This window comes from Balaenoptera borealis (assembly GCF_965194805.1).
Source record: "Balaenoptera borealis genome assembly, chromosome: 1".
In the NCBI taxonomy this organism is placed as follows: Eukaryota; Metazoa; Chordata; class Mammalia; order Artiodactyla; family Balaenopteridae; genus Balaenoptera; species Balaenoptera borealis.
The window spans coordinates 160,663,379-160,688,563 of NC_138860.1; the positions used below are offsets into that span (position 1 = coordinate 160,663,379).

The following is a 25,185-nucleotide window of genomic DNA, read 5'->3' on the forward strand; positions in this document are numbered from 1 at the left end:
TGGGCACCCCCTTTAGATACCTAGCATGCCCCTCCCCATCCCATCACTCCTCACCCAGTGTCCTGTGTAGATTTCAAAGTTCCCCTGCAGTAAACTACCTGGACTCTCCCTAGTTATGGTGGTTCAGACTTTGACTCCAAGTCAACTCAACATCCCTACTCTTGCACTGGGTGCTGGAAATACCATGATGAATAAACGACAGCTCCTGCTTTCCAGGAGCTCATTGTCATCAAAATGGTCTGCAGTCCCTGCCCCTAGTCTTGCAGAATCTGTCCCTATCCCCCATCCCCAAAGCCAGAACAGCATCCTCTTCTGTCTGCATTCTCTTTTCCTTATGATTTCACTCAATATTCACCTCTGCCAGGATGTATTTCCTCACTCTCACCAATGGGCACATTTTATGCCATTCCAGCAACCCTTGGAAATTTCTTATTGAACTCTGTCCAGCTGGGATTAACACAGTATGTGTCCTTTCAGCCTTGAGAGGTACGGGGATGTGTGTGTGTGTGTGTGTGTGTGTGTGTGTGTGTCTGTGTGTGTGTCTGTGTTTTCACCTCATTCTAGCCAAAAGCCACGTCCACCAATACGTGGTCACCTGAATAAATTTGGAAGGCCTCCAGCCTGAGCCAAGGCCCTCCTGCCCTTTACTCTTCCCTGAGCCCCAGTCCTGCTTTTCTAGAGGTTTCTCCTTGATGTTCTGCCAAGACCTCAGACTCATCACACCCAAAGCCATCCTTCCCAACTTGCTTTCCTATTTCCCCATTCTGGGAGTGTAACCACATCAGCCACCCAGGCACACAGACTCAAGACCCCTGATTTGTTCCCCAGCAGCACATGCAAGCTGTCCTACAGCCACACACAAAACTCACAGACCCCATAGCTCCACGAGAGCTGCCCCCCGTGAACAGCTGCTCAGTCACATCACACAAAACACACTCCTATAAAACTCATGCAAAATTCAGAGGCATGGTCAGTCACACAAAAATGAAATCAGAACACACAGAGAGTTATGCAGAAGCTCAAGCCCTCTTGCAAAGTGACATCAAGTCACGTGTAATGATAAAGACATGCACACGCTACACAGACATGGTCCTGGGTGACAAGCTCTTCACCGGGAGCATTCCGGAGAAATGAAACATCGTAAAGTCCAACCATCTTGAACCCAGACCGAGCCCATCAATCCAGCTGGGGAAGGAGGGCAGGCATTGCCTTTCCCCTATGCCTGACAGCCTCGTGATTTGTGCCTGCTCCATGGGTCCTGGTGTCATTATTCACCCTCAGTGCCCACAACGTGACTGCTTAGCCTGGCATGTTGCCTGATACACTCCAGGCCTGCCTGTGCCTGTCCTCCTGGCCCCAGAGCCAAGTTGCATCCATGAGATGTGGGGAGCGGAGGTCACAGAAGGACTCAGTCTCCCGGGAAAGAGGATCACAAGGTGTTTCTATCACCCCTATGTCTTCCAGGATCCCCTATGCTGAGCACTTGGCCAGGGGCTCAAGGACAAATGCCTCTCTGCTCCCGGACCACAGTCAAATCCAAGCTGCCTTAAACAAATTGGCAAAGAGGGTCCCAGCAGCCTGAACCTGGGGTATAGGCACCGGTGGTTAGAATCCAGGCTTCTTGCTACACAGGCAACCTGGAAGCTACTGCTCCCATCACCTGCCTTCCCGTTCCCCCACTCCCAGACACACACACACACACACACACACACACACACACACACACACACAGACTGCCCCAGCTATGGGTCTGCTTTCCTGAGGATGGGCAGTTCCTAAGCCAGTCCTGGGGCTGATGTTCACTGCCAGGGCAGTGGCAGTGTGGATGAAGAAGACAAGATGAATTACTTACGTATTAATGTGGTAGTGTGGAGGACCTGGGTAGGTGGCTGGAGGTGATGATGAGGCCGAGGGAACCCAGGCTGATAAAGAGCTGAAGTTACAGGACAACTTCTATTAACTTCAAAACAAGAAAGATTTTTTTTCTTAATTGCTGAGAGCTGGGAACAAGGCTGTCTTGCCCATGTAGAGCCTTCTGGAAGGAGTTCTTTCTAATAATGCAGGCTCTGGCTCAGTCCCTCTAACATCCTGCCTCTGCCCGTGAGGTGCAAGCAGGACCACAGTTAACTGGATTCCCTAGGGATTAGCTGCTAGCAGATTCTGGGGAATCTTGTCAGAACTGCTCTTTTGACCTATTGACATCCCTTTCTGTCTTGGAACATTATTTACTCTTGTTCCCTCACTGGTCCACATACGGGGAAAGATCGAATAATCAAGTGCTGTTGGGATAGCTGACCAACCATTTGTAAAACAATAGAGCTGGAGTCATCATACTTCACTCTTTACACACAAATAAATTTGAAGGCATAAAAACATAAAGTGTAAAAAGTGAAACAGCACAACTACTAAAGCAAAGTGAATGTTTTTATTATTTAAAGGAAAAGTAGCCTCTCTGTGCATGACATAAAATACAAAAGTTATAAAAGAAAAGCCTGGTAGACTTAACCACATACAACTCAAGTACTTATGAAGGACAAAAAAATAAATAAGATTGAAAGTCACGATGAAGTAAAAAAAATTAGGAATATTATCTCTAGTATATAAAAGAGTTCCTACAAATACAAAAAAATATAACTATTCCAGTAGAGAAATAAGCAAAGAACACGATCAGACAACTCACAAAAGAAATATGAATGCCCATTAAGAATTAAGCATATGTTCTAGTTTAATACTGATCAAAGACTTTCCAATGAAAAATAGCATGAACTGTCACCTATAAGGTGGACAAAAGTTGTTTTTTTTTTTTAACTGACAAGAGGGTCTATCGTTGGCGATGGTGTAAGTAAAGAGGCTGTCTCCTACATTGTGTTCACAGATTGGAAGACAGTATTGTTAAAATGTCAATACTATTCGAAGTAATCTACAGATTCAATGCAATTCCTATCAAAATCCAGATGACATTTTTGAAGAAATAGAAAAAGCCATCCTAAAATTCATATGGAATCTCATGGGACCCCAGGTAGCCAAAACAATCTTGAAAAAGAAGAACAAAGCTGGAGGACTCAGACTTCCTGAATTCAAAACTTACTACAAAGGTTTAGTAATCAAAATAATGTGGTACTGGCATAAAGATGTACATATGGACAAATGGAATAGAGTAGAAAGACCAGAAATAAACCCTCACATATATGGTCAAATGACCACACATATGGTCAAGGGTGCCAAGATGATTTAATGGGGAATGAACTGTCTTTTCAACAAATTGTGAAAACTGGATATCCACATGTAAAAGAACATCATATATAAAAATTCACTCAAAATGGGTCAAAGGCCTAAGTATAAGACCTAAAACTCTTGGAAAACATAGGGCAACACTTCATGACATTGGATTTAGCAATGATTTCTTGGATATGACACCAAAGGCACTGGCAAACAAAGGAAAAAATAGATAAGTTGGACATCATGAAAATTTAAAAATTTTGTACATCAAAAGACAATGTCAACAGAGTAAAAAGGCAACCCACAGAATAGGACAGAATATTTGCAAATTGTATATCTGATGAGATTAATATCCAGAATATATAGAGAACTCCTAAAACTCAACAACGGAAAAACAAGCAACTCAATTCAAAAATGGACAAAGGACTTGAATAGACATTTTTCTAAAGAATGTATACAGATGGCCAATAAGCACACGGAAAGATACTCAGCCTCACTAATCATTAGGGAAATGAAAATCAAAACTACAGTGAGATACCTCTTCACACCCTTTAGTATGGTTACTATCAAAAAAACAGAAAATGACAAGTGTCGGCAAGGATGTAGATAAATTGGAACCCTTGTTCGCGGTTGATGGGAACGTAAAATGGTATAGCCACTGTGGAAAACAGTAAGGTGGTTCCTCAAAAAATTAAAAGTAGAATTACCATATGATCCAAAAATTCCACTTCTGGGTATTCACTCAAAAGAATAGAAAGCAAGGTCTCAAAAAGACATTGGTACACTCATGTTCACAGCAGCGTCATTTACAACAGCTAAAATGTGCAAGCAAACCAAGTGTTCATTTACCGATGAATGAATAAGCAAAAACTTGTATATACATACAACAAAATATTATTCAGCCTTAAAAAGAAGGAAATTCTGACACATGCTACAACATGTATGAATCTTGAGGACATTATGCTAAGTGAAATAAGCCAGTCACAAAAAGACAAATATCATATGATTCCACTTACATGAGGTACTTAGAATAGTCAAAACTATGAAGACAGAAAGTAGAATGGTAGGGGAGGGAGAGGGATAAATTAGGAGTTTGGGATTAACATATACACACTACTGTATATAAAGTAGATGATCAACAAGGACCTACTGTATAGCACAGGGAACTATACTCAATATTCTGTAATAACCTAAATGGGAAAAGAATCTGAAAAAGAAAAGATATATGCACATGCATAACTGAATCACTTTGCTATACACCTAAAACTAACACAATATTGTGAATCAACTATACTCCAATACAAAATAAAATAAACTAAAATTTAAAAAAAAAAGAAAGAAAGTAGAATGGTAGTTGCAGGAGCTGGGGGTAGGAGGGAATGGGGAGTTATTGTTTAATGGATGTAGAGTTTCAGTTTTACAAGATGAAAAGCGTTATGGAGATGGATGATGGTGATGGTTGCACAATAATGTGAATGTACTTAATGCCACAGAAATGTACACTTAAAATGATTAAGATGGTAAATTTCATGCTCTATGTATTTTATCATAATTTAAAAATTGGGAAAAAATCTAAAAAAAAACTGACCAGGGTGTCTATCGTTGGCAACTGTGTAAGGAAAGGGGCTCCCTTTACACTGCTGGTGACAAAGATGTGAACAGGTTCAGAGTTTCTGGAGGCCAGAGAGCCAATGTACCCATAGCAGTAGCTAATATACACAGCCCTTACTACCAGGCATCATTCTAAGTGCTTTGCATATAATAACTAATTTCACCCAGACAGTAGTCCTGCAAAGTAAATCCTATTATTATGCCCATTTTACAGATGAGGAAACTGAAGCCCAGAGAGGTTAAATAATTTGCCCAACGTCCCTTTACTAGGAAAGGGCAAAACTGATATTGAATCCTAGACATCCAGCTCTACTATGTCATACTAGACCAAAAATGTTAATTGTGCAAACCCTTTCTCCTAGAAATTCCACACCTGGGAATCAATCTTAAGGAGTTAATTAAGCAAGTGCACAGAGATGTATATACAAGGATGTGGCTCTCTTTGTCAAATATATCAGAGAAAAAAATGGGATCAATATAAATGTCCATCAGTAGATCTGTTGACTAGATTATGTTACTTCCATAAAACAGAATGCTATGCAACCATTAAAAAGTATGATGTATATTTATATTCACTGATACAGAAAGATTTCAACAACATATTGTTGAGTGGAGAAGCAGGCTGCAAAACAGCATGCATAGTGGGATCCCATTTAGGTAAAATTATATATATATCACTCAAGATCTGAGAGGATGCTCACCAAAACGCTAAAGGTTATTATCTTGAGGTGGTGGGGACTTCGGGGAATTTTTATTATCTCCTTTCTTCCTTTCTTGTGTTGTTTGGATTTTGTACAGTGAGCATATATTATCTTTGTAAACAGAAAAGGCAATTTTCAAAAATGAGCCTCCTGGAATTGGCATATCCTTATTTGTACCTCTCCACACTTTGTTCAGCCAACCTGTAATGAGAACTTACTAGTCATTAGGCTCCGGATTGGGAGGAAAAAGAGAGAAATGGACACTTCGAAGGTGTCAGGGGCAGAGACAAGGCCACAGTGGGAAAGATGGGGAGAGAGACGCGTACATTCTGCTTGACTGAGACAGAAACTGGCCAGAAGCTGAAAGGCACCAAGAAGAGGATCCGGTGAGGAGGGAAGCTGAGAAGGTGCAGACACAGGTACTTGGTATGGGCGCCATGTCTCGCTCCCAGCTTGGCTAATGCTGTCTGTCCTGTTAATGAAGTGAGTGATTAATAGCCAAGGGGATAGAGAGCTGGTATATGAGATTAATCCCAGTTAATGAATCCATTGTTAACGGCATTAAATAGCAACGGGGGGGGGGGGGGCGGTGGGGGGGAGGCGGCCTCCTCTCAGCACATCCAGGCCTGGGCTGGCTTTGCAGCCACCGGAGAGGGAGGCTTTGGCACGAGGCGGGAGAGAGTGGAGAGAAGGACCGGCGATGAACATGCGAATCTGGTGCTTTCCCCACGCTCTTTCGTGCTAGTCCCCACGCAGCCTTCAGCGGGCAGCGTCAGCATCCCCGTTTCACTGGGCCGTGAAGATGACAGTTTGCCCCGGCCCTGACTGCTGTGCCTTCACCTGACTGCAGCCCAGTCTCTGGCTTCCGGCCACACTCCCTTTCAGGAGAAGCTGAGTGACAAGGCCCAGGGAGCAGGGCGGAAGGTGAGGAGAAGTGGTCACTGTCACTGGAGACAGGAGGAGGTGAAGGGAAAGAGGAGCTCTCCAAGAAGCAGGGCAGGGAGGGCCCCTCAGTGGTAACCTGGAGGCTCAGAAAAAGTGGACAGTGGAAATGCTTGAAGGACAGCAGAGTCCGGGGATGAAGTGGCCTTCAATTCACTGCCTCACTTCCAAGGGACCCACGTCTCAGGACTGTCCTGAGGCAAAGCATCAAAGTGGAGAAGTCTGTCTGCCCAGGCTGCCTCTACCCTGGTCCCAGCCGACCACCCAGAGCCATCTGAGTGAGGGAACCTGGCTCACTCCTGCCTGTCCCCGTGCCTCCCCAGCACAGAGATAACATTTCCCGAACCTCAGCTTGTCTAGGCTCCATGCTAGAAGCTGAGAATATGCTAATTTGTTTAACCTTCCCAATAACCCTGAGTAATAGGTATCCTTGTACCCATTTTACAGAAAAGGACACTGAAGCTCGGGGACAGACACTGTCTTGCCCAAGGTCACACAGCAAGTTAGTGGAAGAGGCTGGATTTCGAATCAGTTCTGCCTGGCTCCAAAAACTATGCTCTGTGAGCTGTAAGTCTGCCTTCCCCTAGACCAATAGAACCTCAAAGTGCAGCCTCTACACCAGTAAAGGCAGCAGTGGCAGCATCACCTGGCAATTTATTAGAAATGCAATTCTTGGGTGCCATCCCAGACCCACAGGAGGGTGGGGCAGTGACTCTGTTTTAACAAACCTGAATGGTTCTGAGACCCACTGCCCTGTACAGCACTCCCGTCTTGGGCAAGGGAAAAGCTCGTCCAGGGTGATGATGCCAGGTGAGCCTTCTGGGTCCTCCTGCTCTTCCAGCCCTGAAAATGCTGAAGCACCCGGGGACCCCTGCTCTCCTCCATCTACACTCTCTCTGCATGATCTCATCCTATCCCCTGGCTTTAGACATCTCTACGCTGACAACTTCCCAATTTGTATCTTCAGTCCTGACATCCTCCCTGAATCCCCATCTCGTACATCCCACTACCTACCTGACATCTCCATTTAGATGCTCATGACATCTCAAAATTAAAGTGTATCATGATTGTCCCCAAACATGCTCCTTCCCATCTTCCCAATCTCAGTGAATGGCACCAACATTGACCCAGTTGCTCTGGCCCAAAGTCTTGGAGTCAACTTCTACTCCTCTCTTTATTTCATAGCCCACATCCAAACCAACAGGAAATCCTGTTGGTTCTACTTTTAAAATATATTTCATATCTGACTGCTGTTGACCACCTCCAAATCTGCCACTGAGGTCCAAACCGGCTTTCTCTTCTCGCCTGGACTCATACAGTCATTCCCACTTATGCCCCCTACAGTCTTACCTGCACTCAGTGGCCAGAGTGGTCCTTTTAAACATAAATCTGAGGTTATGTCACTTTCCAGGTCAAACCCCTCCAGTAGCTTTCCAACAATGTAGAATTAAATCTTAGTTCTTGCCTGACCTCCAAAGCTCCATATAATCTACACTTTCACATCCCTCATTTTTCTCCAACCTCATCCACTCTCTCACTACACCTGCCTGTCACACCACAACCTCACCACCCTATTGCCCCACCTTGATTACGGCAAGCATGCTCCCACCTCAGGGCCTTTGCAAGGGCTGTTGCATCCGCTCAGAATGTTCATACAATTGCTTCATTCAATTCTCTGCTTAAAAGTCAGAGTGACCTGATATTTACTCAGTTTTGTTTTCTGCACAGCATTCATTATGTCATAGATTTATTTGTTTTAATGTCTGTCTCCCCTACCAGGCTGTAAGCTCCATGGGGACAGTGCCTTTTTGTTTACTCAGCAACCTGAAAGGTGTCTGCCATGGGAGCTGCTCAAACTGTATTTGCTGAATGAATGAATGAACTTCTGGGAACTTCTGTAAAAATAGGTGTGCTCACCTTATAAAGTACCTGTGAAAATTGAATAAATATGTTAAAATACATAGGTCATGGTTGGCATAATGTGGATCCTCAAGATTTGTGTTATTTTTGGAGCTCACCTTCCTTCCCTTGCTTACGAATCCATGATGGCTCCATATTTCCTACCACTTTGAGTGTGAGCCTTGACCAGCCTAGCTTGGTCAAGGGTCGACTACAACCCAGCCTGCCTTCTCACTGTCCCCTGGAGGAAATCGCAACAATAAACACCCATCTGGAGGGTACTTTACAGTTTCTCCTACACTGACATCAAACAGTCTTCAGAACCATCCAGCGAAGTTCGTACCAGTATGCCCATTTACAGATGAGGATACTGACACCAACAGCATGAGTGATTTACCCACCAAGGTAGCTTCAGGGCGTGGCCAAGATGGGAATCGCCCCTAGTCATATGAGGACAACTGCCCTGCTCTTTCTCCTGTTTCAGGATGCCTCTCCCCTGAACACACGTCCTCACTCCTGACCTTTCAGCTATGCCTGGACTGCCCTCTCCTCTGCTCCAAGTCTCAGTTCCACTCTTGCTCTGAAATCCAGCTTGCCTTCTTCTGGAAGCCCTCCTGGCTTTCTCCTTCTCAGAGCTTCTCTAGTACTGGAGTCTGTGCTCTGATGGTCTCCTATGTGTTTTCTCTCTTCAATTCTAAGAGCAGTGACACATGATTTTTAAATTACGTTTGCCATATTGGCAAACAGATCAGAGAGATAAAGAAGAAAAAGTTGAAGTTCCCCTTTGCTGCCCCCGCCCCAATCCCACTCCTCTTCCAAGTAACCACTGCCAACAGTCTGGCCTGACCGCTGGAGCCCCTTCCAGGCATTTACACACCAACACTAGCTCACACGCTAACAACAACGCTGAATAGATGGGATCATAGCACACCTATTCTTCAGCTTGATTTTTTTTGACTTGGTGATGTGTCCCAGTGATTGTGCCACGTCAGCACTTACAGACTCCCTCCTAAAGAGCTGTAAGACGGTGGATGCCCCACGATTTATCTCACCACTTCTCTATTGAAGGACGTTGGGATTGTGGCCAATTTTTCCTACTGGAGGGCACCACCCCCCTCACCCCGCGCACCGGCAGCCCGTATGTATGTACCTCCCAAAGCCCACGTACGTGTGTGCGTTTCTGCGTGAGGGAGTACTAGAGTGGAGTTGCAGGGGGAAGGCCGCCCCTTCGAAGAGGCTGGGCCCATCTGTACTCCACAGTGGCCCACTCTGACCCCAGGCTCCGAATTCACAAAGAACTTCCACAAGCACTATTGTAAATGCTCCTCACAAGAACCCTGAGAGGTAGCAACGTTAGTACCATTTTACAGGCGAAGACTGGAATTCGGCCCCATCCTGTCACTCTCCAGAGCTCACGCTCAGATCCAGTTCTCTGCAGACAAGACAGGTCTCCAGACCCTGGGAGCGGTGCTGGGGGCAGGTGGGCGCTTCGGGAGTCCCAGCGGGGTCAGGACGCCAGAGGAGCAGCAGGTTCACAGGTGGGGGAGTGTAGAGGTGAGGCACTTGGTGGGAGCTCAAAAGCCCGAGGAGGGGCTTTCTTCCCACTCCTTCCATGGCTCAGAGGAGCCCGGGCTCAGGCTGAGAAGCAGGGCTGCTATGTTGCCATGGAGACGGAGGGATCCTCTCTCCCTCACAGCAGGAATCTCAGTGATTGGGGGGTGGGGGTGGGAAGCGGATGTTTCCCTGGCAGCACCAAGGGTTGGGGCTAGGATGCCGGTCACTCCTCTCCTCCTCTCTCCCTTTCTCCTCCCACCCCACACCATGGAGGCCAGCAGCCAGCAGAAGGTGTGGTGGGAGTGCTGGGGGCGCTGGTATAGACTAGGGGGGAACACGGGCAGTTGTGGGGCTGGGGTGAGCGGGGAGTCGGGGGCTCCCATAGGAAGCTACAGAAAAGTCCCTCCTTTTAGACATCCCCTGTGTCAGGGGCCCCGTCCTGCCCTGAGCCCTGCCCAGGTTCTCTTCCAGAACAGAGAAGACACCCACTCAGGAGGTCATGCAGTCAACCCCACTCTCTAGCCTTGCCCACCCACGCTGACCTGAGGCACACGTGCATGTGAACTACTTACACACACACACACACACACACACACACACACACACACACACACACACAGCCAGCCACTCCCATGCAGAGTCACACACTGACATGCTCATACCTTGACATGTCCACACACTCATTCAAACACAGTCACTCCCAGACACGCAGACCACATGCACCTGCTACCTGATGCACAAGTGTGGTCGCGTATTCATGCACGCGTGCAAGCGCACATCCTCTCTCCGCCTCTGTGATTGATTGTCAGTCCTGGAAGCTCCTCTCTTTCCTCTTCATATCTCCTCCTGCTCACTCTCCCTCTTCTCTGTCTCTCCTCTGCTCCCCCCAGCCCTCAGCCTGTCCTTGGCAGGAGCCCTGCCCTCTGGGCTCAGCCCTGGAAGGAGATGCTGTCATTTCCAAGGGAGCAGATTCTCAGACACAGACAGCACTCAACCTTGAAAAAGCAGGAAGGGCTGAGGCGGGAGGCGATACCCCATCTCCCTCCCTCCCTTTCTAGATGATACTCCTGCCTGATCCTGGCTGGACTGAAGAGCAGCAAAAGCTACCCCCCTCCCCAAACAAAAACCTCCAACAGTAAATAAAATTGTGACTATCCAGATAACGATGGTTAATAATAATTGGCAGCTAAGCGGCTAATTATTGAGGGCTGGACTAGCAAGTACTAGGCTAAGTCCACGGTCCCACTTATTCCTCATATCAACCTCCAAGGCAGGGAATATTCCTTTCACAGAGAAGGAAACTGAAGCTTAGAGTGCTCATGTGACTGCCAAGTGATGGAGCTAGGCCTCAAACTCAGGTCTGCCAGACTCCAGTGACTCCTAACCAGGGGACCCCTAACCTTCAACTGCCAGGGTTCCATGAACTGAGCAAGGGCATTTTGATAGGATATCTGGGGTATCAGCTGGATGACTGGCACAAGAAAGCAGACAACTGCTGGTTGAAATCAACTACTAGACATCTCTCTCCTTAGGGTCCTTTGGTCATTCTCTGCCTCCCATGTAGGGGGCTTTCATGAGTGGTCTCTGGAACTCGAGTCCCCTGCTCTGTCTGGACTTCTCTGTTCAGCCTCTCCTCTTGGTGCCACAGTTTGCTCATGCTTCCAAACCCGCAGTTGCAAACCAATGCTTTCGCAGAGAATTGTTCTTGCTCCTTTTCCCTTCCGACCCGCTCCAGCCAGGCCCAGAGAGCTAGTGGGTCCAACTCCAATGGCTCCTCAAGGTGTTATAAACACAACTTAGTTAATTCCTTAGAGGAATTCTGTTCTCAGTTACTATTTTTTTTTCTCCCTGCTACACTGAGATTATATCTTCCTAGCTTTCTGAAGGTAAATGTTCTTTTCTTTTTAGTGTCCTTACTTGACAAAATTTTAAGTTGCCAAATTCTATGAATTCCACAATTTTTTAAAAAACAGAGGGGTCTGGAAACTACTGATTGCCTACTAATTTAATCCAATCCTTTATTTTCACAGACTGGAAAAATGAATCCAAGAGAAGAAGCTTGGCTTGTCAAAGGATCAGCTTTCTTTGTGAGTTGCACAAACTCTGGGGTCAAAGACCTGATTCAAAGCCAGCCCGGCCACTGTGTGACCACAACTGGGCAAGGCCTATGTGAGCTTCAGTCCTCATCTCTACAATGGGCTGATCGAGAACCAAATAAGACACTGCATGGCTAACACTTGGAAACCATAAAATGCTATTAAGGTTAGCTGTCATGTAACCCTTCAGCTGCAAAGCTGGAGCCAGAGTCCAGGCTTCCTGACCTCGGCTCTGTCATTCCTCAGTGTGTTCAAGTGGGACGAGGGTGGCTTGTGGACTCAGAGACCTGGATCAGACCCCAGATCCTCCATTCACTAACTGTGCAACTGTGGGGAACATAACTCAGGTCCACAATGGTTCTTCATCTGAAAACAGGGAATTATAATACTTAACTTGTGCTTGATGGAATTAAACAAGCTAATATATGGGAAAGGGCCTGCACATGGCTGCCTGACAATAAGTCAGTGTTTTCTCAACTTCCCCCTCAAACTCTTCCCTCCAGCTGTCATTCTCTGAATTTCTTCAGTGGTGACCAACCTCCTGCTTCCTTTGAAGGAAGATTTGATTTTGGAAAGAGCCTGAGGTCACTGAGAGGCTTGTCTGGCCAGAGAGGCAGACGGTTAGTAATCAAGCGCAGGAAGGAACACCCTTTGGATGTGCTGATGGGTTTCAGCTCTGCGAGGGGGAGGAAGAGCTCCTCCCCCAGTGCCTCCAGAACCAGCTCTGAAGGAGGCGGGCCTTGCTGGGGGGCCCGCAGTCCCACTCTGCAGGGCCACTCCTGGAGGCCATCGAGGGAAGCAGGCCCACACCTCCCAGGATGGGGGTGGTCAGCATGTGTTGGCATCTCCGAGGGGATGCTTCTGGCCTCTGTGACGGCCTCTCTTCCTTGCCACGCCAGATGTCAGAGCCAAGATGACACATCATCCAGTCCACTCCCCCATGTTTTTTAAATGAGAGAACTGAAGCCCTTCCCTCCCCCACCTGTTCCCTGATGGACAGACGTGAAGCTTCTAGTGCGACTCAGAGACTGACCTTGGTGATATCCAGCCCAACCTTCTCTCTTTCTTTCCCACCCCCACTTTACAGATAAGGCCACGGAAGGCAGGGAGGGAAGAGCCATGTGCCCAAGGCAGCGACAGGACCGCTGCCCAAGACTCCTGCCCCTCGGCCAGTGTTCTTCTACTACCGAGAGACACAGTTCTTTATCAGAGGAGCAAATGACTGCTCTCCCAGCCTTTCCTGAGAACATCCACAGAGGCAGAGGAAGGAGGGCCAGCCCAGGAAGAAACGCTGGGAGGAGTAGAGGCCACCCAAGTGGGTAGCACTACGTGCTTTCATCACAGGTCTTGCCCGGGAGCATTTCATCAGCAGAGGAGCCAGCTGGGCAGCTCTGTCCCTGACCCCCAGGGTGACCCAACAAGCCCCCTCCTCTCCGGCCTTCAGCGTCCTCATCTGGAAAAGAGAATGGGTGTTGCACTGCATACACCCCTGGCTCTTCATCCCACGACCCCAAGGGCTGCAGCCCCCAGGGTCCCATAGCAGGATGGGACGGCCAGGGTGGCCGGGCTGCCCTGCCCCACTAACTTCCGTGGCGCCCTCTGGCGGAACAGCAGAGATCACCAGCTACAGAATTCCACTCAGACTCCCACTTCACTAGTTTCCAGTATTATCTTTGCCCCTCGGTCCCCCCCAGATCTTCCGACCCCCTTTGGCAGCTGCTGCTGGGGCTCAGACGAGTTAAACTGCACCACCTAGGGGCACTCGACCTCCACTGCAGCTTTGTGGAGGGAAGAAGGCTGGATGGGGGCCTCCCTGTCTGCCTACCAGAGCTGGCTCTTCATCTTACTTGTCTTCCCTGTCCTCACTGCTACCTTGAGGAGGGCGGGTCAGGGATTCTGAAGACCAGGAGACTGAGAAGGTCAAGCGGCAACCATGTGGCAGAGTCCAAACCAGAGCTCAGGCCTCCTGATTCTAGCAAGCTTTTTTTGCCATTTTTTTTTCTTTTTCATATTCCAAGGGCATTTCTGGGTGGAGTGACCGTTCACACGTAAGAGGTGAGTACGTCTTCAACCACGGCTCTTCAGTGGGGCAGAAATAGCCTTAAATCGCTGTGACCCTTCTTTCGGTTGTTTCCAGAGGGATTCGGGGAGGAGCGGAGTCTGGGCTGTGGGGAGGCCTGGAGGAAACGCTGAGGGCTCGGACAGACTAGGGGTCATGCCCTGGCTCTATCAAGGACTCGGCTGGGCCATCCCGAGCCCACTTCTGGGAGAATCTCTGAACTACCTGCGAGGTGGAATTAACTTTTTTAACTGGGTTCTTGAGGGGATTAGCAACGAAGTATGAGAAACACCTGACACATGGCAGGTCTGGTCTCAGCAAGTCCGTCAGAGCCATCCTGTCTCTCCTCCACCAGAACCGGGCACTCCCTCCAGCCCAGAGGAAGAGCCAAAGTCCCCATGGCAGCAATGAGGCCACTTGGGACCTGCTTCCCCTCCCCTCCCCTCCCCTCCCCCACCCCTCCCCTGGCCTCCTTGCTGTTTTCCAAACATCTGGGTGCAGGGGCCACTGTCCCCTCTGTCTGGAACGACATCGGCATAACCTGCTCTCTCACTGCCTTTGGGTTTTTACTCAAATGTCACCTTCCCGGGGGGGGGGGGGTCTTCCCTATCTAAAATTTCAACATCCCCCCCTCCCCGCCTTCCCTGCACAATTTCGTTTTTTCTCCTCTTGCATTTGTTACCATCTAGCATACTATCTATACCTGACTTACCCCTCTTAGCCTTTACCCTATTCCATGTATCTGATGCTGATTTCTTGGCATATAGTCGGGGCAAAATAAATATTTGTTAAATGTGTGGGTGACTGTTCAGATCATAATTTTTAAAAGAAAGAAAAAACCAGGGCACTGACCCCACAATGCGTCTTGGAAGCTCAGACAATAATGAACGGATAAGACTTTTCTGTCTATAAAACCTCTTCCTAGGAAACAGTCAGTGTTGTCCCCAGGACACTGGGGGGAGCCTGGGGAGTGGTGGCCGTGCTCACTTTATAGATGAGGAAGCAGAGGCTCTGCGACACAAGGGCTTGTGTCTGGGTGGTCGCACAGCTGCTAAGGGGGAAAGCTGGGAGAGCCCAGTTTGCGGGCTCAAAGGCCGCAGAGCTTTCTCCTTCCCACATTGCAGCGGCTCCCATGGAGCCGGGGACCTGGAAGTCCTTACACTGAAGCACTTGGTTGAAGGGTTGTTCTTAGCATAAGTACAGTACTTAAGTGGCCACCCAGTCAGCTTTTGGAGGGCTATCCCAGGAGACAAGCAGAGCCTTTCTTAACGTGTGTGAAAGCTTTTTGGGCACCAACTCTACAGCAAGACCATGAGACCAAGCAGGGGCAGAGAAAGCCAGACCGCGCAGACCAGCGTGGCTCCTTCCCAGAGCGGAAGCCACTTCTGTCAGAGGAGCCCAGGGGAGTGGATGGACTCGGAGAGGATCAGTGACGTGTCCGGGAGGGAAGCACAAAGCAGGACACAGGGATCTTGGGCACTTGCTGCACGACCTTGGCCTTGCCACCGTGGGGTCCAGTTTTTCCAGAAGTCTTTTCTGTCTTCTGGGCCACAAGGCATCCGTGCTCACCTCTGGCATGGCACCCAACACGCTGTCAAGATATTCAGCCTTGGGAATTCCCTGGCGGTCCAGTGGTTAGGACTCTGCCCTTCCACTGCAGGGGTCACAGGTTCGATCCCTGGTGGGGGAACCAAGGTCCCGCATCCCACACGGCCAAACAAACAAACAAAAGATATGTCAACCTCCCTCTCTCCTTAAGCCAGTGGTTCTCAACCAGTGCGGATTTGCCCCCAGGGGACATTTGGCAACGTCAAGATATTTTTGGTTGTCACAGTTGGAAGGATGTTACTGGCAACTAGTGGGTAAAGGCCAGAGATGCCGCTATACATCATATAATGCGCAGCCTCCCACAAGAATTAACCGGCCCCAAGTGTCAAGAGCACCACTGTGGAGAAACCTTGCTCTAGACTGTGAGCTCTTGGAGGGGTAGGAAGTGTCAGATTCTCCTCTGCACAGCCAGTGCCCACCGTGGCACGTGTGAAGCCATCCAGAAGTGGTTGCTGATGGATGAAGGCCAGACCAGGAACCTCTGGGTCCCCCTGACTCTGGGAGTACATGATTTAAAACACCTGACTCTACCCTGCAGGCCCCACCCTGCTTCTCGTTGGCTGGGCTAATGGGCCCGGGGTTGGAGGCCAGCAGCCCCCAGGAGAAGGGGCTCAAATCACCTTTGCCTGTGGTGCCACTTCTCCCCAAGGTTCACAGTCCCCCAGCTCTGTCCTCAAGTCACACCTGTCTCAGAGCCGGCGCTGGGCTTTAGAATCAGACCAACGTGTGTTCAAATCTTAGCTCTCTTCTCTCTCACTCTCTTTGCCCTTGGATGTGTCCCCTCTCCTCCCTCCCTCGACTGTAAACCAGGAGCACAATCCCTGACCTGTCCCTACTGGGCTTTTGTGAATATGTGTAAAGTACTGGACTGACATGAAAAAATCTTCCTGTTGAAGGTGAGAGGTTGGCTGGTTCCAGTTGGAGAATCCTGAGTTTCAGGGGCCCACCTGGAGAGGACGGCTTCTTGGAGAATCTCTGTTAACCATGGCCCCGGTTGGGCTACGGCCAGTGGGATGCTAGAGGAGCAGGATCTGACCCAGATCAGCAACAAGCCGTGGTGATTGGAGAAGACGTGCGGGGTAAAGAAGCAGCCCCTTGAGAGCAGGGAGGTGCCTGTGCTGTTTGCTGGCACGTCCCTGTTGCTCGTCGTAACATCTGGCACCTGGAAGGCTTTCAGTGAACACTGGCAGAACAAGTGTATATTCACTGTTCCTCCTGAAGGGGCCCCTCTGTGTCTGTGCCCCATCCTAGCCTTGTACAGATCCCATTGAATCCCCATAACAGCCCCACAGGGAGGAGCTACATCCTCTATTCACAAAGGAGCCAAGGCTCACAAGGTGAAGCCTCGTGCCCGGGGTCATCTAGCTCATAGGTGGCATCTCTGTGATTTGAGCTCAGATCCATCTCTTACCAAAGTCCACAGCCTCTCCCCCAAACCACCCCTCATCCCCTCTATCCAGGGGTCAGAAGCTCTTTTGAGAAGCAGTTCTAGAAGTTCCCTCCAACCCAAAAGACTCCATGTTGCATTGTGGAGAGAAACCAGGAGCCAGCTGGATTCTCACCTCTTCCCCTCCCCCATCCCAGCCCCCCACCAGCCTCATCCTCACCAGTGTGAGGGAGTTCCTGGAGCTGGGAGAGACTCTAGCCAGCACCCATCACCATTCCTGGCAGAAGCTCTGGAATCGAGGTCCAGGAATCTGCCCTTCTCACCAGCAAGCTCTGAACCCTATTCCAGAACCTCTGCAATGGTTTAACCCCCTGAGCTAAACATGCACGTAACAGGGCATTCAAGGCTGAGCACCTCCCCCCACCCCATTTCCTATTCCAGCTCCTGCCAGTCTCTTCAAACACCCGATGTCCCACCTCACAGGACGGTGTGCTCTTGCTAGAACCTGCTGGCACCCTCACACCTCTGTGAGCACGTGCCTTTCCCTCTACTGAGAATGCCTTTGCTCGTCTTGTCAGCCTAGCAAATTCCTTCTCAACCTGGACCAGCCGATCCATTAGGCATGGCAGGCACGGTGCGTTGAGCTCACAACACCTATAGGGACCCACGGATATGTTTTCATTTCTTTTCAGATCAGAAGGAAACAAATTAACTTTTAGGTCAAAGAAAATGTTTTAATACTGTATGTACTATTAATAACTTGTCTTTATACCAGCGAGGTAGCAAAATATACTTTTTAATTGTGTGTGTGTAGGCATCACTTGTACATCATTTAATTTTAATAGTGTATACTTGCACTTGTGCATGTGTGCACACACACGTGTGTGTGTATATGTGTGTATGTGTGTGTATGTGTAGGAAGAGGTCCAGGAAGGCAAAAGTGTCTAGGACCCACGAAAGTCATAATGCGGGCCTGTCCTCAACCTTTCAACACAGCTGTTGAGTCACTTCCTCTAAGAAGAAGTTGTACCCCGGGCACACCCCCAACAGAACTATCTCTTCTCTGTGTCTCCACTATCCATTTTCATGCTTAGCATATGGTATTACAATCGTTTGCTACCTGTCTTTCCATAGGGTGGTGAAGTTTGTAAGGGAAGAGGTGTATCGTGTACATGCCAGTGTCCCCAGCACGTAGCTTTGGGTATATGGCAGGTACTCAGCAAATGCTACCAAATTCAGTTGAAGCTCCTCAATACCAATAAGGAATAAAGACCTCACTTCCCCAAGTCACCCAATAATATACATAGCAGAGCTGTTTCTGATCACCTATTCATTCAGATATGCCCATTATATGCGGCCACTGTCCAAAGCAGCAAGAATCAGTCAGTAGTAAAGAAAGCAAACGTGGTCCTGCCCTCAGGGAGCTTGTATCTGACGGCCGCACCTGCCAGCCTCTACCCCTCCTACTCCCCCATCATTTTCCCATCCTGCCCCACTGATGCTCTCCCAGTGCAGGGATAAGGAAAGAAAACACTGGTAGGGCAACCTCCTTCCCCTACCTGCTCCAGCCCTGCAGGCTCCACCACCTCTCCCAAAGGGACTGCATTCCACCTTCCCGCCCTCCTGGAAGGTGGTGACTCCAGTCCCGCGTGCTTGTTAATTTCATGCTCCGTTTCCTGCTTGACTGACCTACTTTCTGCTCTTTCCCCACGTGGCTGCCCAGCAACGCTGGGTCTCTCCCACCCCTGGGGCTGGGTTTCCTCAGCCCCTCCCTCTCCCTGCAGCCAGGTATCCCCTCTGAGACCTCAGTTCTCCCCACCCCCACCCTGGAGCAGAGGCTTCCTTGGCCTGGGGAAGGGCCAGCAGAGGTCCGTAGAAACTGGCACAGCCCTGGATTCGAATATCAGCTCCAACCCTCCCAGGCCCAGGGTCCTGAGCAAGTCATGGCCCAATCTGAGCCTTCTGTGCTTCCTCACCTATAAGGGAATCTGCCCTGCAGGGTGGTATAAGAAGACAGCATCTGTAAATGGACGGGCATTGCAAGCACAGATTCAGAATTATCCTTTATCCCAGCCCCACCTGTGGACCCGCTGCCCTGGCTGGAATTTCACCATTTTTTTTGTTTTAACTTTTCATTTTATATTGGAATATAGCCGATTAACAATGTTGTGATAGTTTCAGGTGCACAGAAAAGGGACTCAGCCATACATATCCATGTGTCCACTCTCCCCCAGACTCCCCTCCCATCCAGGCTGCCACATAACATTGAGCAGAGTTTCCTGTCCTATACAGTAGGTCCTTGTTGGTTATCCGTTTTAAATATAGCAGTGTGTACATGTCAGTCCCAAACTCCCTAACTATCCCTTCCCTCCACCCTTCCCCCTGGTAACCATAAGTTCGTTCTTTAAATCTGTGAGTCTGTTTCTGAGAATTTCACCATGTCTAGAGAAGACTGGTCCATCTCCCTCTGCCCACAGGCGCGCCACTGTCCTTCCTGGACAAGAGCTTTTATCCACCTCCTGCCCTCCTCCAAGGCCAAGAGTAGGCTGTGCTCCTTGGCCTCAGCCCCCCTAACCACAGCGGCCTGTATTTCTTTATACCCACTCAGGATTAATGGGAGGCAGAGCTTCTAACTGGTAATCCTCATTTGGCATTCATCATAGAGACTTACATCTGGGCTTTCCTGGGAAAGCCCCAATGTCAAATATCCTGCCTTCCCATTCCCATGAACGCATGGCAGAATAATAATAGCTAACATTCACTGCGGCCTACTCTGAGGCAGGCACTGTTCTCGGGCTTTGCTGAATCAACTTCTTAGCCTTTACCATGATTCTAGGAAGCAGGTACTATTATTACTCCCAATTTTCAGTTGGGGAAACTGAGGCACAGAGAAGGGAAGAAACTTGCCCAAGGTGGTGGGGCTGAGATTGGAACCAAGGCAGACTGGCTCCCTGGCTCCAACCCTAAGCCATTCCCGATGGCAGCCAGACTGCAGGCTACAGTCACTTGCACTCAGAACTGGCTCAAAAATCCCTTGGTCAAAAAAAAAATGTGGCACACGCTGTATGTAAATTTCCATATGGCAAATGGGACTGATAGCCTTCTCTTGGATTCTCTTCTCTCGGGCGGGAGTTCATGGCAGAGTGGGGGGTTTCTAGAACTTTGTACTCTCTCCAGTACAATGGGCTGGAACTAGGGAGCTCTGGGTGGTGTGTATACATCTGGAAGGCTCGTGTCCCTGTCAGCTCCCAGCAGGTCAGACCGCATGGCTGCTCTTCTGAAGGGTGTGTGTTGGGTACACAGAGGGCACAAAGATCATCTAATCCACTCTGAGGAGGACCAAGGACACTGCATCAAGGAAGTGGGGCAGCACCTGGCCTCGGAAGTGCAATGCAGAGATACAGAAGCATCAAGCAGGACCTGTCCACGCTGCAAACTCCGTTTGTAACCACAGCCGGGGAGGGGGAACAGGGCAGCCATGTGGTTGCAGTGCAGAGTGTGCTTTCCAACCCCACCCCCCCGGCACAGCAGTGGGGTCCTGAGCTCAAGGAAAGGTGCCTGGATGGGGTCTGACCTCTCCGTGGAGTCAAGGGGAGGGGAGACGCTGAAGCCCTCCAACTCTTGAGTGGAGAACTGTGGAAATGACTTTTTATCCAGCAAAGTTCATGTAGTTTTAATAATGGATATTTGTTTCTGATTATAAAAATAAAACAGGCTTATTGCAAACATTAAGAAAAATTTCAAAAGTCATCTATAACCTCACATCCAGAAATAAAAACTGTTAACACTTTGGTGCCTTTTCTCGAAGTCATTTTTCCATGCCTATGTATCTTTACATCATTTGGACTGTAACAGCATATCACGAGTATTTTCCCATTCTGAAAATTCTCCAAACTATGATTTTTAATGATTTTGTATTGTTTGTTCCTTTGGGACATCTCACAACATACTGAGCTATTCTCTTCTTGTTGGATATTTAGGTTATTATCTATCAATCAACCCTGTTTCCAAACTGCAATGGCTATTGGAGCAAGAAGATATACTACCCAGTCTTTTTGACTGAAAGAATAAACGAACAGGTTCAGTCCAGAAGTTAAAGGCTCTGAACAAGCCAGAGAGGGGAGTTTGGATCTGATACTGTGGTTGCCAGCAGGTGGAAGGTCTGGAACTGGTCATCAGAATGCTCTTTGAACTCTCCCAAGGCAGGCTTCTCCAAAGCCTTGGCCTTCTCACATGCTGGTAAAGGAGCTCTCCCTCCCCCAGGACTGGCCTAAGGGACAAAGCCCTGCAGGAACCCCGGGGAATTTGCCAACCAATCTTCCCTGGTGGAGCAGGACTGAAAGAAGCACTCGCTCTACTTTTTACAGCATTCAAAGGCAGAACTGTCAAAAGCTGGCCCCCAAATGCTCATATTATGTGGGAGAAAGTCTTGGGGAGAAAATGAGGAAGGAGGGGAATTATGCAATTGAAAACATGTACAAATCCAGACAGAATAATGAAGCACAGACACAAGATTTTGCACTCAATGGAAACTGCATTTAGCCATGTTTTGTGGTTTGAGAAAAAGAGAGAGACTGACTCAGAGACAAATGGAGATACACAGGGTGAGGAGAAAGAGGGGAAAAAAGAAAAGAGACAGAGATGCAAGGAGAGAGCCAGCAGCAGCCAGGTGGAGCCCCACGGAGCAGAGGAGAGGGAGCAGCGGGGCTTGGGGTAAATGGCTTGTCTTCTCCCTGTCTCATCTTCCGTCTTGATGCCTGGGTCTGCAGAGGGTTGGCCCCATGGGTCCCAGGGCCTACACTAGTCCTGACCTGGGCAAGAAGGAAACCGAGAGACCTCCACCCCACGCCCCCCAATCTGGGGGCTTGGGATTTTTTTTCAAGACTGCCCACTGATGGAATACTACTTAACCATAAAAAGGAACCAACTATTGCTACATGCAACAATGGATCTCAAAGCATTACGCTGAGTGAAAAAAGTCAGTCTCGAAAGGTTACGTACTGCAAGATTCCATTTATATGACATCCCAGAAATGACACAATTGTAGAAATGGGGAGAAGATTCACGATTGCCAGGGGTGAGGGATCGTGGGAGGAAAGTGGATGGGTGTGACTATACAGGTAGCTCAAGAGAGCTCTTTGTGGTACACTCTGGAGTGCAGTGGTGCTTACACAAATCTGTACCTGTGATAAAATGACACGAACTATACACACACAATGTACCAATGTCAGTTTCCTGGTTTTGATATGGTACCGTTGGGGGAAACTGGGTGAAGGGTCATGTGACCTCTCTACTATTTTTGCAACTTCCTGTGAATCTAGAATTCTCCACTCTTCCTGTGAAAATAAAAAGTTACCCAAATAAAGTTAGCAAGAAACAGATCACATATTATTCTTAATTTTTTTTTTTTTTTTTTTAGTAAATTTACTTATTTATTTATTTTCATTTTTGGCTGCGTTGGGTCTTTGTTGCTGCACATGGGCTTTCTCTAGTTGCGTCAAACGGGGGCTACTCTTTGTTGCGGTGCACGGGCTCCTCATTGCAGTGGCTTCTCTTGTTGCGGAGCACAGGCTCCAGGCACACGGGCTTCAGTAGTTGTGGCACGTGGGCTCAGTAGTTGTGGCTCACGGGCTCTAGAGCGCAGGCTCAGTAGTGGTGGCGCCCTGGCTTAGTTGCTCCGCGGCATGTGGGATCTTCCCAGACCAGGGCTCGAGCCAGTGTCCCCCGCATTGGCAGGCGGATTCCCAACCACTGCACCACCAGGGAAGTCTCACATATTATTCTTATAATCAGAAAAGTTATCTCAAAATGTTAAGTGCCATGCAGATGAAAGCTAAAATAGTCATGACAATATGTAATTACCTAAGGGTTATAATCCACAGAAATTCTTGCTTAAGCAGAAATCCTCCTGGAGAATAGAAGGCTGAACAGAAACCAATTGGAGGATTGGAGAAAGCATGGCTAAGAGGGTAGTGCTGTCTGCCTCTTCCTGGCTGTGTGGCTGTGAGCAAGTCACTTCACCTCTCTGAGCCTAGATTCCTCATCTGTAAAATGGGTTCCCATACAGATTAAAAGAGACAGCACTCTGAAGCATATAGTGCTCCACAAATATGAAGTCCCTTCCTTTCTCGAAGCAGCCACAAGTACACTGGCCTGCAAGGACCTTGCCTTCAACTGCTGGGGCCAGCAAGGGAGATTAATGCTGAAAGGGCCATTAAGAAAATCCCTTAAATGCCACCAAGTATGCTATAAAATGTCTTATATGCTACCAGTCATGCTATAAAAATTTTTGAGCCCCACCACAATTTGGGGGAAAAAATACCCATTTTTCCCCAAGAAAGTCTTTCTGGCCTTATATTTACCTTTCAGAGTAAATTTTAAGGGCATCACAAATGTGGTAGCATTGAGAAAAAATGCTATGGCTTTAAAACACAGACAAAAACAGCAATCCCGTTAGTATTTCTAAATTATAAAGGAAGAAGGTAAATCTCACTGCTATGGTAACTGTAAAACACTAACATTAATTCAGGTTTTGAAGTGCAGTAGTATTGGTAGGTGGGGTCACCTGTTCCGAATGGGTCTCCGAGGTGGATAGACATGCATGCGGTGACCTGAGGAGATGGCCGAGGTCTCCGGAGCAGGGGGGAAGCCCCGCATCGCCGAGACTCCTAAGCTCTCTCTGCTGACAGAGATTCTGAGCGTTGCTAGGGTTGAATCTAATCCTTTCCATTCACAGATGAGACCCCCCAAAAGGGGGATAATGTACCCAATTCTCAGGGCCCACAAGTGGCAGTGGAGGATATGCTTTTGGAAATACATCAGTATGAGGAGAGAGGCTGGCTTTCAGAGTAGCCGTGCAGCCTCCTAGAACAGTAAGAACATTTTAGTGACACTTTTCAGTGTACAGGATGCTTCTGCGGAGCTGTTGCCTTTGCTTCTCCCAGAATCCTCCCTCCTGCTCTAAGACTCCCTCCATCCAGGGCCCCGCCCGGTGCCCAGTGGAAGGTCAGCAGTCCCCCGCTTGACTTCCCTCAGTGACAGCAGCCCACTCCTTGCTGGACAGCTCCCGTCGGCAGAAAGCTCTCCCCGCCAGCCAGGTGTGATGTCTCTGACCCAGCCGATCGACCCCACACACAACCTGTCATTCCGCCATTTGAATTCCATTCCTGTACATTTCAAAGATGAAAACATCTTTATGAGTCCCTGGTTGAAATTCAAATATAGCTGTGAACACCTAAAGCCCCACATCAGTGGAGACCTTTGAGGTGGAGTGTTGGCAGGAAGCCCCATGATGGAATGACTTGGGAGAGTCGGGGTGCAATGAACCAGGAGGCTGGGAGGCCAGGAGGCCCAGTGTGCTTTATTCAGGGGGCTTTTTGGGTCCTCCAGGGCCTGTGTCTCCTTGGAAGAGAAAACAGAAGCCTCTAGAAAGGCAGACTCCTTCCTTTCCGGTATCTACAAGTCTGGCTGCTGGAAACAGTCCTATCACAGGCAGACTGTCTCCACTCTACAGAGATTCAAAGGGTCCAGAAACTTCTTGTCAAGATGGTACTGTAGGTTCATGTTTTGAATCCCACCTCCACGCACTAAACTCAGAGCGATAATATAAAAAGATAAATTCAAGGCAGGAATAGCCGTATTCAAACCAGGATAAACATCTTCGTGGACCAGAAATGCAATAGGCACACAAAGGGCTTTGTAGCATGGAAGCTAGGGGTCCCGGCACTGAAGCAGGGGGAGCAGTGCGGAGTTAGGAATTTGGCTCCCTCGGGTAGAAGAGGCTAAATGCGGCCTGCGTGAGGCCAGGGCCAAGCTTCACGCTGGTTCAGTGACTGGATGTAAACCACCCCCCCACCCCGGCCCCCCAGCATCAAGGATGAGAGCCTGAGTCATCAGCATGAAACCTGGTTCTGGAAGGGGTCCCAGAAGTCTGGGGCTGTTGTAGTAGCTTTTATGTTTTCTCTTTATCCTTGATATGCTGTGGTTTCACTACAGCATGGGTAGGTGTGAATTTACTTTTATTTGTTCTGTGCAGCATGGAGTATGCAATCTGAATCTGAGCTCTCATATATTTCTTTTACTCTGGAAAATTCTCGGCCTTTATTCTTT

At 48.6% G+C, this 25,185-nt stretch overlaps 1 long non-coding RNA gene across 1 annotated transcript; it reads left to right on the forward strand.

Annotated features, from left to right (window-relative positions):
- The first annotated feature begins 2,708 nt into the window (after positions 1 to 2,708).
- On the forward strand, positions 2,709 to 10,583 carry LOC309627584. Its single transcript, XR_014243824.1, has 2 exons — positions 2,709 to 5,950; positions 6,921 to 10,583. It is a non-coding gene; the product is annotated as an uncharacterized lncRNA (long non-coding RNA).
- Positions 10,584 to 25,185: the final 14,602 nt, after the last annotated feature.